Genomic DNA, 15011 nt, shown 5'->3' on the forward strand with positions numbered 1-15011 from the left:
AGTAAAAACATTAAATGTGGGGAGAGGATCTCATTTCCAGAATAATAACATTATATCATTTTAAATGTCCATTAAAAAGACATATAAAATGCTGTATTATTTAAATGCTTATTAAAAAAGAAACAAAGTAGTATAACTCATATGCAAAACAAAACAAAAGAAACAGTCCTTGAGGGAGCCTAGATGTTGCACTTAATACACAAAGGCATTAAATCAGATATTATAAATATGTTCAGAGAACTGAAAGTAACCATGTCTAAAGAATTATAAGAAAGTATCAGAGCTATGCCCTACTGAATAGAGAATATTAATGAAAAAATTATTAAACTAAAAACAAAAAGTCAAATTGAAATTTGGGAGTTTAAAAGTATAATAACTATGATGAAAAGTTTATTAGACTGACTAAAGAGTAGATTTGAATTAGCATAAGACAGAATTAGAGAATTCGAGTATTCTCCAGTCAGAGAACAGAAAGGGAAAATAAAAAAGATAAATAAACAGAGTCTCAGAGATCCGTGAAACATAGTCAAATAATTCATGAATATTGGGTTTCCAAAAAAAAGGACAGAAAAAATATTTGAAGAAATAATGTCCCCCAAAATTTAAGCATTGTTTACTGTACTGGATTATATGGCCCAACTGACAGAGCAGCTTGAATGGTAATCTAGATCTCTTTCAGAGCCTTCTTTAGTTCTGGGCCTCAATCAAAACTAGCAGCTTTCAGACCACTCAATGAATGGGCCTCACTAATACTCTCAAATGGGGAATATGTTGCCTCTAAAATTCAAATTGGCCCGCTAAGCATTGAACCTCTGTTTAGATTATAAAAAGGGCAGATTCGATAACTTATTATTCATCTTGAGGGATATCTCAAAATTCCTTACATCCCTGGGCCCCCAGAAACTTCACTGAGATAGAAAACCCTTGAAATTTTGTGAGATTTATTTCCTTCCTTTGACATGCAAATGTCTTACCAAAGAGTTTTGAAAAGTGCTGCTTCTTGCCAACTAGTTTTAATCAGCATAATGTGATCAATATTATGGACTGGTGTGATAGCATGTGGAAGAAAACCAGTCAAGATCTCTGTGAACGAAATGATGACATAGGGCTGGAGAGTTGATATACTCCTGAGATTTAGGACAGTACTGATGTCATTGCCAGCTGAAAGCAAACTTTGTCTGGTGATCTTTATTAAGTTTCCAAGGAGAGAGCATTTACCAGATCAATTACTGCACACAAAATAGCAGGGCATGTATTAACTTGCTCAAGTAATAAAATTACATCTGGAACAGGAAGTAAAATTGAAGTCACCACTGGGTTAAATTTATGGTAACTCACTGTCATTCTTCAATATCCATTTAACTTCAACATGGGCAAAATAGGTGAGTTGAATAAGGATGTGGTGAAACTCACCAGGCCTGGATCTTTTAGGTCCTTGATGATAGCACTAATCTCTGCAATCCCACCAGAAATGTGACACTATTTTGATTTAGTATTTCCTACATAGAGACAATTCTAGTGGCTTCCACTTTTTCTTTCCTACCATAATAGTACTCACTCCATAGGTTACAAAGTTAATGTGAAAATTCTGCAAGTGCTGAGTATGTCTTTTCCAATTATGCACTCTGAATCTGGGGGAATAACCACGGAATAGGTTTGAGTAGTCACTGGACCCACTGTAAAATGAGCCTGAGCTACAATTCTATAAATCATGTGAACTTCAGAAGCCCCAATTCTGATTGGTAGATCACAGTGACATTTTGAGTCAATTTAGATGGGGTAGATCGCTGTCACTATTGGCAAAAAGACTCAGCAGAGTTTAAGGGTTCAGTGTCTTCTGCTTCATCAGAATCTTCCCATATGTTCCCATTGCAATATTTGATATCCAATTTCTTCCCAAACAATGTCCTCAGTTTAGAGTATACATGCTGTGAGGTTGGGAATTCAATTTGCCTTGTAATTCAACCATTCATAGCATGAGATTCTGAGCTTGTTTTTCAAAAGTCTCAGCTCTACGTCTAAGTGAAATTAGAGTTTCTTTCACGGAAGACAGAGAAATTTTCAAGTTGTGTATGTGGAGCTTGAGCTGACCATTTGAATACCTGAGTTCATCCTTTCCCCCACCCTTACTTTCTTGGAAGCCATTAGGAGAAAATAACTAATCTCATTATACACATTAATTTGATAAAAGTGTTCTAATGTATCAAATACAAGTTCACAAGGAAATTGCCATTTATCAGTATTTGATTAGATATATCCAACAGTGATATTTTTATATCTCTATTGCCATATCTTGTCATGACATATCAGTGTTTCCTTTATAATTGGAAAGAGTTATTTGTGTTTTAAATCTAATCAGATTAGAGAACTGATTTCAGGAACCTCAGAACCAACTCAGAAAATTCATCGTTTTTTTTCTTCTTTCTTGAGGTGGAGTCTTGCCCAGGCTGGAGTGCAGTGGTGCAATCTTGGCTCACTGCAACCTAAGGCCTCCTAGTTTCAAGCGATTCTTGTGCCTCAGCCTCCCATGTACCTAGGATTACAGGCATACACCACCACAACCAACTAATTTTTGTATTTTTAGTAGAGATTGGATTTCACCATGTTGGCCAGGCTAGTCTCGAACTCCTGACCACAGGTGATCTGCTGGCCTTGGTCTCCCAAAGTGCTGGAATTACAGGCATGAGCCACTGCACCCGGTAGAAACTTCATCTTTTTAACTATTTTTCTCTAGAATGACTCTCGGTATCAAATTATATATCACACTTCAATCCAAAATAAGAGATTGCCAGAAAATATAACAAACACATGAAAAATGTGATGTCACTATATAATGCTAAAAGAGGTTTTAATTTCAAAGACATGAGTAGATTAAAAGTAGAAACTGTATTATACCCAAAGTTACCAAAACAAAACAAAACTGGAATTGCTCCACAAATACCAGACAGTAGACTTTAAGACAAATAAGTAACTAATGACAAGTAATGGCATTTAATAGAAATGAATGAGTAAATCTCCCATAAAGATATAACAATTAAAAACATACATGCACCTAACAACTGAGCCCCAAAATATAAGAAAACTTGGCAGAATTAAAGTCAGAAATAGGTAATTAAACACTGATAATTTGGATATCACATTTTCAATATGGAAAGAGCACAGCAGCAGATCAACAAGGAAATAAAAGACATGAACAATGTTATAAACCACATAGACCATGTTAAGCCAAAAAAAAACTCAATAAATTTAAAATGTTTAAAATTATACTTAGTATGTTCCCTAAACCCAATAAAATTATTTAGATATCAAAAAAAGGTAATTTTGTTTGAAATGAACAGATATATAGAAATTCAACAAAAACACTTGTAAATAAACAATGGCTGAAAGGAGAAATCAAAAGGGAATTCGAAAACTCTTTGAGATGAATAAAAACAAAAACACAATATACAAAAACTCATGAATTAAAAGTAGACAAATTCTATTTTTAGGGTAAAATTAATACCTATAGATGGCTATGTTAAAAATATTTTGAATCAATATCTTCAACCTCCACTTGAAGAACTGGAAAGAAAAGAGTGAATTAAACCAAAGCAAGTGGAAGAAACAGAAAAATAAACACTAGAGTGGAAATGTTTACAATACTGAATGGAAGACAATAAAGAAATTCAACAAAACCAAAACTTGGTTCACTGGAAAAATAAATACAATTGATAACACTTTAGCTCTACTGACTAAATACAAGAGAGAGACGATTCAAATCACTAAAGTCCTGACTGATATCACTACTGATTTTACAGAAATAAAGTTAACACTGATCCTTCACAACCGCTTCCAGAAAATTCCAGGTGGCAAATATTATCTTGATATGAAATGCAAATATATTATAAGAAAAGAAAACCACAGATCAATATCTCTCATAAGCAGAAATCCCCAACAAAATACTAGCAAACCAAATACAGTAACATATAAAAGGGATTGTATCCCTTGACCAAGAAGGAATTATACCTGGAAGAGAAGGTTGATTTCATAACAACAAAAAGTAATCATTTCAATGCATCATATTAATAGAATGAAAGACAGGAAGCCTGTGTTCTTCTAAATTAACAGAAAAAGCATTTGACAAAATCCAACATCCTTTTATTGTAAAAACTCTCACCAAATTGGAAGTATCTGCAGGCTTCCTTAAGCTAATAAGAGGCTTCTACAAAAAGACAGACAGTTGCCTTCAATTAAGTAAAAGATTGAATGCTTTCCCTCTTAAGAATATACTTAAACTGAAAGTTCTATCCAGGGTAAATGGGAATAAAAGAGAAATAGAAGTTATGTAGTTTGGAAAGAGGAAATAAAATTATACCTATACTCACAAGACGTTGATCTTTTATATAGAAAATTATAATGTGTGTGTGCACACACATGCACACACACACACACCCCTATTACACTAACAAAGATAGCAGCAAGGTTGCATGATACAACATTAATACACATTTAATTTTATTTCTATGAAGAATCGAAAAATAAAATTTAAAAAACAGTCCTATCTATAATAGCATTGAAAACAAAAGAAATACTTTTGAAAAATTTTAAAAAAGAAGCACAAGTCATATACACTGAAAACTACAAAATGTTGAAATAAATGAAAAAAACCTAAGTAGTGGATAGATATTTATGTTTATTGATCAGAATATTAAATATCATTAAGTGGACAATATTCCCCAAATTGATCTACAGATTCAACATAATATAAATCAAAATCTCACTAGGACTTTTCCACAGAAACTTAAAAGCTGATTCTAAAATTCACATAGAAATAAAAGGTATCCAAAATATGTAAACCAATCTTGAAGAAGACAAAATAGGAGAAGTACTCAAACTTTCTGATTTTTAAAACTTAACACAAAACTACAGTAATCAACACAGCACAAGGATAGACTGATAGGTCAATGGAATACAATAGAAGGTTTAGAAATAAACCATTACATTTATAGTTAATTCATTTTTTTCAATGGTGCCTAGAAAAGTCAATGGGGTAAAGAATAGTCTTTTCAATAAATGATATAGGGAGAAGTGTGTATCCCTGTGCAAAACAATGAATTTGGACCCACTAAGTTACCATACACAAAAATTGACTCAAAATAGGTCAAAGACCAAAATATCAGAGCTAAAACTATAAAACCGTTACAAGAAATTATGGGCAATGGGTTCCTAGATATGACACTGAAACACACAGAACAAAGTAATAAAAAAAAAAAAAAAAAACAGACTTCATTCAGTACTTTGGGAGGTGGAGTCTGGTGGATCATGAAGTCAGGAGTTCGATGCCAACCTGGCCAAGATGGTGAAACCCTGTCTCTACTAAAAATACAAAAATTAGCAAGGTGTGATGGTGGGTGCCTGTAATCCCAGCTACTCAGAAGGCTGAGGCAGGAGAATTGCTTGAACCCAGGAGGTGAAGTTTGCAGTGAGCTGAGATCTCGCCACTGCACTCTAGCCTGGGTGACAGAGCAAGACTCCATCTCAAAAACAAAAAACAACACCAAAAAAAAAAAAAAACACACACACACACACACACACAGAAAAACCCCAGACTTCATTAAAATTAAAAAAAATTGTGCTTCAAAGGGTACCATCAAGAAAGCAAAAAGCAACCCATAGAAAAAGAGAAAATACTTGTGAATCATGTATCTGATAAGGGCCTCCCTAGGATTCAGAATTAAATAAATTATTACAGCTCAATAATAAAAAGTATAACCCAAGTTTTAAATGGATACAACGTTTGAACAGTCATTTCTTAAAAGAATAGGTGCAAAGATCAGTATGCACAAAAAAAGGGTCAACAATATTAATCGTTAGGGAAATGGAAGAGGAAATGCAAATGAAAAGCACAAGATCCCACATCCTGTCTACTACAATGCCTAAAATCGGAAGGAAAGACAATAGCATTTGCGGCAAAGATGTGGAGAAATTGAATCCCTTAGACCTTACTGATAGGGGTGTAAAATCCCACTTTGGAAAACAGTTTGGCAATTCCTCTAAGTTTTAAGCATAGATTTACAATTGTACCCAATAATTCCACTGCTAGGAATCAAGAGAAATGAAAACATACTTTCACACAATCGCTTGTATGACCTTGTTATTGATGCATATTTTTTTCTGAGGTATGAAACAGTGGTCTGCAAACTACTGCCCCTTTGGTCTCAATTCAACAAGCTTCCTATATTTGTGAACAAAATTTATTGGAACATAGCCATGCCTGTTAATATACATGTTGTCTCTAGCTTTTTTCTTATTCTTTTTCTTCTACAGTGACAGTGTTGAGCAATTGTGAGAAAGACTAGATTGTCATCAAAGCCTACAAATTTACTAAATGACCTTTTATAGTAAATTATTGCTGACCCCTAGCCTAGAGTCCGGGGTATTTCTTCCTTACACAGATGACTGATTTGAAATGATCAGCTCTATTATTTATTATTTGATAAAATGTTATGATAAAACGTGTTAAGGACTCATCCTAACCTGGGACTTCATGATTATTTTCTAAAGCTGTCCTAAATTATTACCAAAACAGTTCTCCTACTGCACTTATTAATTCCATTTTTAATTATCTTATTTACTCATTAAATATATATTGAATGGCGAGTATTTGTCTGTGACTTCTATATGAGATTTTATACAATCAAATCTGGTGTTATTTATATGATAAGGAGTTTGCATTCTAATGGAAGAAATAGTGGAGGAAAAGGGTGTGGTATGTGTCATGGTAGATATACACATAAGGAGGGCATGGAACAGCAGGGGAATAACATATAGATCAGCTGCTGAACAAGGGCAAGGAGTAAAAGAAATTTCCTGGAAATATTAATGAATGAACTGAAACTTTAAAATAAGAAAAAGAACCCTAAAACTTTTCTGTCAGATTGCAAATGAGACTGAATTGAAGGGAGAATAATTGTGATGGGAACAAAAATTTGGAGACTACAACCAAAATTCAAGTTATAAGAGATTAACTGAGGTAATGGGAATGGGAGTGCTGCGTAAAGTGTACTATAAAGGGAGAAAGTGGATAAGACCTGGTGATGATTGCTAGTTAGAGATGGGGGAAAAAAAGAGATATTTATGGTAACTCAAGTTCTGGTTCTGACAATCTACTAAGTAAATGGTGACTTTATTCACATAGACTGGAAATGTAGGGATAAAAACAGGCTTGCAGAAAAGAGCTCATTTTCTCACCCTCATTCCAGGAAGCAAAAAATAAAAAATAAAAAACCAAAAAACTATGCTGATAAGTGAAAATGAACATTTATACTTTGATTTATTCATTTGTTTAAGACAAACAATATGCTAAACACTACTAGGTTTTGGACCACATATATAGAATGGAAGCAAGAACACTATTCTGGCAAAAAGAAACCAAGCAAGTAATTATAACAGATTGTGATAAATCTTTCATTGTTATGTAAAAAAATTGCTGTTCTTATTGGTAAACATCTAGAGTTCAGATCTTCTTCCTCCTACACAGAATTATTTTTTGCTAAGTCTTTGCAAAATCTTTGATTTCTAGCCAGAACAACAACAAAAAAATAAAAACAGTTTCTCTTCCCTTGAAAAGTGGAGAATTGAAAGCCTCTACTGGTAAGAAGAACAATAGTTACTCTTTTAACATAGAATTTCTCACAGATGCCAAGGTCATGCCAAACTATGCCTGAAAACCAAGAGCTCATCAGAAAAAAAAAAAAAAAGTTAAATCTACGATGCTTGCAGGCAAGAGTCAAGTATGCTCATTTTTAAACTGCCAGACTCAGGAAAGACTGCCGAATGCTTTGTTTTCAAAATTTAGGAAACAGTTTATGAATATAAAATAGATTGTTTTCTTGCTTGTAATAACTGTTATTGTTGAAACTGTTATTGTTGAAGGTGTTGAAGATGTTGTACTTATAAATAATCTCTTGCTATTATAATTATTTTACATCTATAGAAAGCTTTAAATAACAACTTCAAATGGGCAATGGGGTCTGAAGTTTAAAGAAGATAAAACATGAAATATTGGTAACAGCAATACAACGAACAGTTTATATACAGGGGATAGAGGACTGTTAGAAGGAAACAGATGTTATAAAACTTTTATTTCCTATATTTTACTTATGGAGTATTTAAAAGTCCTCTGTGAATCAAAATTGGTATGATCTCTGACACTAGTGGATCTTAGAGATACCTAGAATACTTTCAAAGAATACCAAGGTTTAACACTTGCTTTTCATGAAAACAATACAATACCCTTATCATGAATTTGTTTGCTAGACAGAATGGTTTCTAAAATATTTTTATGTTAATACTATTGTAAAATAGGAAAGTGGCTGCAGTAGCTGGCTGAACATGAAAATTGTGGATCAATGCCTACTCTGGAAGCTATTTATAGAATGCATATCAAAGCTTCATCTTGGGATGCAAAGAAATTAGTAGACCTAAGGTTAGCCCAAGACAATGTGAAATAGTCTATCCCAGCTAATGTGGACATCCTCAGAGGCACTGGATATCCAGTTAGTAACCTTGAGTCAGAGTTAAAGAGAACTGTCATTGGCTCCATAGAGGCCATTTATGTTCTTTCCAACTTGTTAAAGACTAATAAATGATCAAACCACAATTTGCTGCAGGGACTACCCTTAAAAACTGTATCAAAGACTTAGGTACCCTCTAGAGGGTGCCATTTTTCCATGGCTAAGTAGAATTTACGGTAGTGTCATAAATCTTAATATTAAATGAAAAATCTGCTAAAGAAATATTAAACACAGAGCAGACTTGGAAATGGCTATTTGCACTTTAGAGGGACCCTATTCTTAATCAAATCATTGGATATAATCATGAGCACTGAAGTTCCTGTGGACTTGAAGGGAATATTCCTAAGAATTATGGGGTGAGTTGGTAAAATGAGAAAATGTTTTTCCATAACACTAACTTCATATCATGTGATGATAGGCCAATTTATAACTACCTATGAGGCTGGGTGCTGTGGCTTACCCCTGTAATCCCAGCACTATGGAAGGCTGAGGCAGGCGGATCACCTGAGGTCAGGAGTTTGAGACCAGCCTGGCCAACATGGTGAAACCCTGTCTCTACTAAAAATACAAAAATTAGCCGGGCGTGGTGGCATGTGCCTGTAATCCCAGCTACCTGGGAGGCTGAGGCAGGGGAATCACTGGAGCTGGGGAAGTGGAGGCTGCAGCAAGCCAAAATTGCGCCACTGCACTCCAGCCTGGGCAACAGAGCGAGCTCCATCTCAAACAAAACAAAACAAAACAAAACAAACAAAAAACTACCTATGTAGTCAGCTCAGACCAGTTTAGCTCCCAAAATTTTAGGTAGTGAGACCTGGAGAAGCAGAACATACTTTTTTTTTTTAATTGCATAACTGTGTTTTTTTAAAGAAACTTACTTAATGATAGAATAATTGTCCTGGGTATCAAAGTCCTTTTCTTTCCCTGGCAAGAAACAGTAGAAGGGGAAGTGGTCAACTGGAGAAATGTGGATCCCATCACCTTTTGCAGGGGAATGGAAAATTTAAGCCTTCTTATTTTTGGAACATGACTACAGAGCTGATGATATCAGTAAAGCTTTTTAATTTTCTTGGAGCTATGGAAACATGTTTTTCTTACTCAAAACAGTCTTCTATGGTCTAAACCACCCAAGTCAAGAATAGTAGAGAGTATAAATTAGGTGAGAGTCTTCACATTGTCATTGAAATATAAATAATGCTAATAATGTTAATAATAACAATGATGGTCATTTTGTGGCATTTCTCCATGCCTCTACTTTTGATAGCTGTTGTGTTATTAACAATAAATGCTACTATATTATGCTTTATATATATGTGATAACATTATAGAGTTCAGCCTATGTATTACACATGCTATTCTGTATATGTGAAATAAAACATTAAGTAAGGCACAAGAGTGCATGCCTATAGTCCCAGCCACTCAATAGGCTGAAGCGGGAGGACGAGTTAAGCCGAGGAGTTCAAGGCTATAGTGCACTAGGATGATGCCTGTAAATAGCCACTGCTCTCCATCCTAGAAAATATAGCGAGACAATGTGTTTTAAAGAAACTGATAAATGAATACAATAAAATACATAAAATAAAAAATAAGTAAAACATTATTATTGATGTAATTATCATTCATTCCATATAAAAAATTAAGCAGCTACTATATACATTTCATGGTATATTAGTCCATTTTGCATTGCTATAAAGGAATACCTGAGGCTGGATAATTTACAAAGAAAATAGGTTTATTTGGCTCATAGTTTTGCAGCTTGTGCAAGCATGGCACTAGCATCTGCTCAGCTTCTCATGAGGCCTCAGAAAGCTTTTACTCATGGCAGAATGTGAACGGGGAGGCAGGCGTGTCAAGTGGCAAGAGAGAAAGTAAGAGAGGGGAGGAGGTGCCAGGCTCCATTAAACAAACAGCTCTCATGTGAACTAATACCACCAGAACTTGCTGATTACTATGGGGCGGGGAGGGGATACTAACTTATTCATAAGAAATCTTCCCCAATGTTCCAAACACTTCCCACTAGACCCTACTTCTAACATTGCAGATCACATTTCAATGTGAGATTTGAAGGGGACAAACATACAAACTATATCACATGTTCATCTGGCATTGAGTTAAGGTAATAATTTAAAAGCTTGAAATTAGCAAGACCTGTATGCAAAAGTTTAAATCAGCTTTACTCATAATTGTCCACACGTGGAAATAAACCAAGTGTCAATCAAGCGCTACACAGAAACAGTGCTGTAGTATAACGATCCAATGACAAGCTATTTAGTAATAAAAAATGAGTAACTAGGCCCGTGCGGTGGCTCATACCTGTAATCCCAGCACTTTGGGAGGCTGAGGCCGGCGGATCACGAGGTCAGGAGATGGAGTTTTTTTTTTTTTTGAGGTGGAGTCTCGCTCTGTCGCCCAGGCTGGAGTGCAGTGATGCCATCTCCGCTCCCTGCAAGCTCCGCCACTGGGGTTCACACCATTCTCCTGCCTCAGCCTCCCAAGTAGCTGGGACTACAAGCATCCGCCACCACGCCCGGCTAATTTTTTGTATTTTTAGTAGAGACGGAGTTTCCCCATGTTAGCCAGGATGGTCTCCATCTCCTCACCTCGTGATCCACCTGCCTCAGCCTCCCAAAGTGCTGGGATTACAGGCGTGAGCCACCGTGCACGGCCATATGGGAGTATTCTTTCTTCAAATAGTTTGCCATCCTGATGACTCAAATTATGAGGAGCTGGCATATTTTAAAAATTAGTAGTTATGTTTACAACATAAATATTATTTATAAACATCTAAGCCTGGCTTAAACTTAGTTTCATAGCTAAGTGTCTGTAGGTATCATTTTATTTATAGTACTTTTTTTTTTCATTTAGAAGCCTTACTGTTTTATTTATAACATTCCACTAGATAATATTTATATGCATTTTGTACTTCTACCAGTTAAATCCTGTAATACTACTACTGTTTATGACGAGGTGAAGTGATTACATTTAAATATTTTTATCCATGTTGCCCTGACTATAAACTTGATGCTATTGTTTATCAAACTGAAATAACATAAATTTAAAGTTAAGAGAAAGGGAATAAAGTCTTATAAAATAGAACAAGGGAGTAGATGGTTTCTGAAGAAAGTTATGTCATCAGTAGAAAGCACTTCTATTTTAAGAAGGAGGTAGGGCAGTTAACTCCATAGGCTAAGAAAAACAGTCCTTTTCTACCCTAAGAACCAAAATTGTCTAATGTAGGTATTATTAAACCATATTTTAATATGCAAAACACAAGATCAAAAGGAGTCTAGAAATGTCAAAAATGTCAAAATGTGCAGGTTTTTCATTTAAGAAAAGTGCCTTCTACATCATGTCATGCACAGCTTTCAGGTGTTTTCAGTTAATTAACTTAATAGAAAAAGTCTTGAGTACACCCAGAAGATAGATATACATCTAAATGCACAAGCACATACCTGCGCACTTTTCGCAAATATGAACAGAGTACCTGCTACAAGCACGATGTTCCATTAGCCTGGATCTTGTTCCTAATCAAACAAGGTAAAAGTCTTTCATAGCATAATAGCTTTAAAATAGGATTCCTGGTGCCCACAGAGATCCCTTGAATAAGGTCCCAAAGATGGAGCCAGGAAATTTGAACATTTACTCAATCTCACTAGTCTTTCACCAATTTATAAAAACAAACATACGGACACAGACAATAGCAGTTAATGAGCTGATGGTCAGTAAAGAACTTAGTTTTCAAAGGAAATTCTAGTTTTGAAATTTTTTACATATATATAGTGAAACTGATAAAGAAGAGTGCTCTAAGCAAGTGCTTCAGGCCATTTTCTTCCTAGTGTTCATTAACTGCCCAGTGACATGATTTACCTGGTCACTTTCCCTTCCCTGTTAGTTCCTTTTATGTAGCCACAACATATTCAGTCTTTCAAGCCTTTGCTTTTATGACTTATACATCTGCCTATTTGATATTATGTCTAGTCCAGACCACCAACTTTTTCATAAAAGCCATAAAAAACCTTAGTAAATTGACAAGGTAGATAAAAATCAGTGATCTGGAGATAAATAAGGTTATTCCTTTATGCAAAATACCAAAGTTGTGAGCCTTCAGCCTTTTTCTCTTTATTTAGGTGGACATGCTGACATATACCAGCTGAAAACTTTTAAAGCTCTTTCCTTTAATCTTACGCTCTGAGAATGATCTGCAAATTCCAATACTAAGTTTATGTTGGCCTTGTAAATGTCAAAGTATTTCTTAGAGATACAATCATTCTGGCAGAGAAGTTCCACATATAATTCCTTGGAAGAAACTTAAGATATTTATCTGAACGTATTTAAAATTACCTTTTTCGGGATTTTGTTTTACTCATGAACAGAATTTCATCAGAAGGCTTATTTTTCTTTTTTAATGATGTAAGAAAGATTTTTTTAAAAGGCAAAAAAAAAATCAAATGGGCTCTAAACTCTCATTTTAACACATATATAACCAATTACTAAAATAATTATATTATGTGTTTTTTATAACAAACAAAAACAACTAAACCATTTATCTCATTTCAGCATTGTATCAGTCGAAATAGGCTGTATGATTCTGAGATTATAGAAAATCTAACAACATAATATTTCAGTGGTTTCAAAATAGCAGACATTTATTTTTCATACACAGTAAACATTCAACTGAGGTTTGCAAGCAGGCTCTGCTTTCATAGTCATCCACAGACCTAGAGTGATTGGGGCCATAACTTGATGGGTAGCACAAACTTGGGAACGTTGCAAAGTTTGCACTGGCTCTTAAAACTTCTAGCAGCTTATTACACACATCTATTCAGCTCATATTTCATTGGTCAAAACACATCATATGGTCATACCTAACATTAAAGGAAACAGTGGTGGGCAATCCTGCACGTGCTTTAAAAAAGTTAGCAGGAAATATGTGACAAACATCATAAGCAACCATCACAAGCCTATACCTCTCCAGAATTGGAAGGATGACACCGCACATTTACTGGCTCTAATCATGGTACAGAGACCTGGTGAGTGAGACAACCACCTAGGGAAGTGCTAAATCACCAACAGAGAAGCACATACTCCAAGACATTTGTGAAAGAGAAGGTAGTCAGAGGGTCGAAGCTATGTGAAAATTCAATAAAGTATAGGAGGCCAAATGAAGAAAGCTTCAAAACAGAGAATGGAATACAGCACTTGAGGCATTTTCTCTGTTAATTCATGGTTAAATGTAGAGAAATTTTAGTGCATCCTGGGTTTCAAGAATAAGTATGCATAGTCAGAGAGATTAGACACTGAGTAGGTTATACTTAACACATTTTTCTTAGATAAGATATCATATACTAAGATGCTATCTAAGTCAACACTGTATAAGGGGCTGTTAATTATTATTAAATGCATGATATATTAACGTTTGCATTTAAAACAATAATTTAATTTAAAGTAGCATAGCAGGTACTTCAAAATTAGGGTTGGCTATTTCCAAACTTATTATTTAACAGTCAAAGTGATGCTGCTTGATTATTGCCAGTAATATTCAGATGAATATTAAATTTCCTTCTGTGGTTTTCCCACTTAGGACAAAGTAAATGCATGATTGAAGACCTGCAAACTGTGTTTGTAACGACTTTCTAAGATTGATAGCCTCCGTGTTTCAATGCTCATGGAGCAGATGGATATGACTGACACTGCCCTTAATACTACAGCATGATCCAAAGCATCACCAAAGTCTTCAAAGAGAAAGTAAAAAAAAAAAAAAAAAAAAAAAAAAGCCTCTCCATTTTCACTTCTACTTCAAATCCTGAAATTTCACATAAAAAAGACAATATATCTGTCTCCTTCACTAGACTAAGGGCGTCTTAAGGTAGGGCTCATGGCTTTTTTCTATGTTCTCCATACCTAGCGTACACTATATACATCCATTTTTTTAAAAAATAAAATACTAATAATTTGGCCTTTGTGGAAAGGATAGTTTTTCTAAGACTTCTGTGACTTGTTAGCAATGTCTTTCTATTGATTTCTTCACTTGCTTCACTTGCATGTATGTGACATTGTGTCACTTTGGGGCAGAAGTTTGAAAAGCCAGTATGGAGTTCATCATATCTCTTTTATGGCTGCAATAATAAATGGCAATATTCAAGATAGAAACTCTACCAACCTGGGATCCTGAGTGAAGACAGTATGGAGCAGGGCCTTGGCTGACTCACAATGGGCATGGGTGAGAAGCATTCTTTGCTGCTCCAAGCAGCTGAGATATTAGGATTGTTGGTTGCCTCAGTGTAACCTAGCGTATTTTCACTGATATATTATGGAATATTTGGAACAAAGCATAGGACTTCAAAGAACAATAAAATGCTACTAAGAAACACAATAGTTGAAACAAAATTCATAAATTAAAGCCTGTGGCTTTGTGCATATAGGTAATTTCTCAAACCCAAACTTAGTTTCTGCATGTAA

At 34.9% G+C, this 15011-nt stretch overlaps 1 long non-coding RNA gene across 1 annotated transcript in view; it reads left to right on the plus strand.

Moving 5' to 3' along the window:
- Window positions 1-14312, plus strand: part of LOC109028810 (uncharacterized) — a 724848-nt gene extending 710536 nt beyond the window's left edge. Inside the window, exon 7 of the long non-coding RNA XR_008669849.1 lies at window positions 14134-14312. This is a non-coding gene — a long non-coding RNA (uncharacterized lncRNA). The remainder of the gene's footprint in view (window positions 1-14133) is intronic.
- The last annotated feature ends 699 nt before the right edge of the window (window positions 14313-15011 follow it).

This window comes from Gorilla gorilla, chromosome 9 (genome assembly GCF_029281585.2).
Source record: "Gorilla gorilla gorilla isolate KB3781 chromosome 9, NHGRI_mGorGor1-v2.1_pri, whole genome shotgun sequence".
In the NCBI taxonomy this organism is placed as follows: Eukaryota; Metazoa; Chordata; class Mammalia; order Primates; family Hominidae; genus Gorilla; species Gorilla gorilla.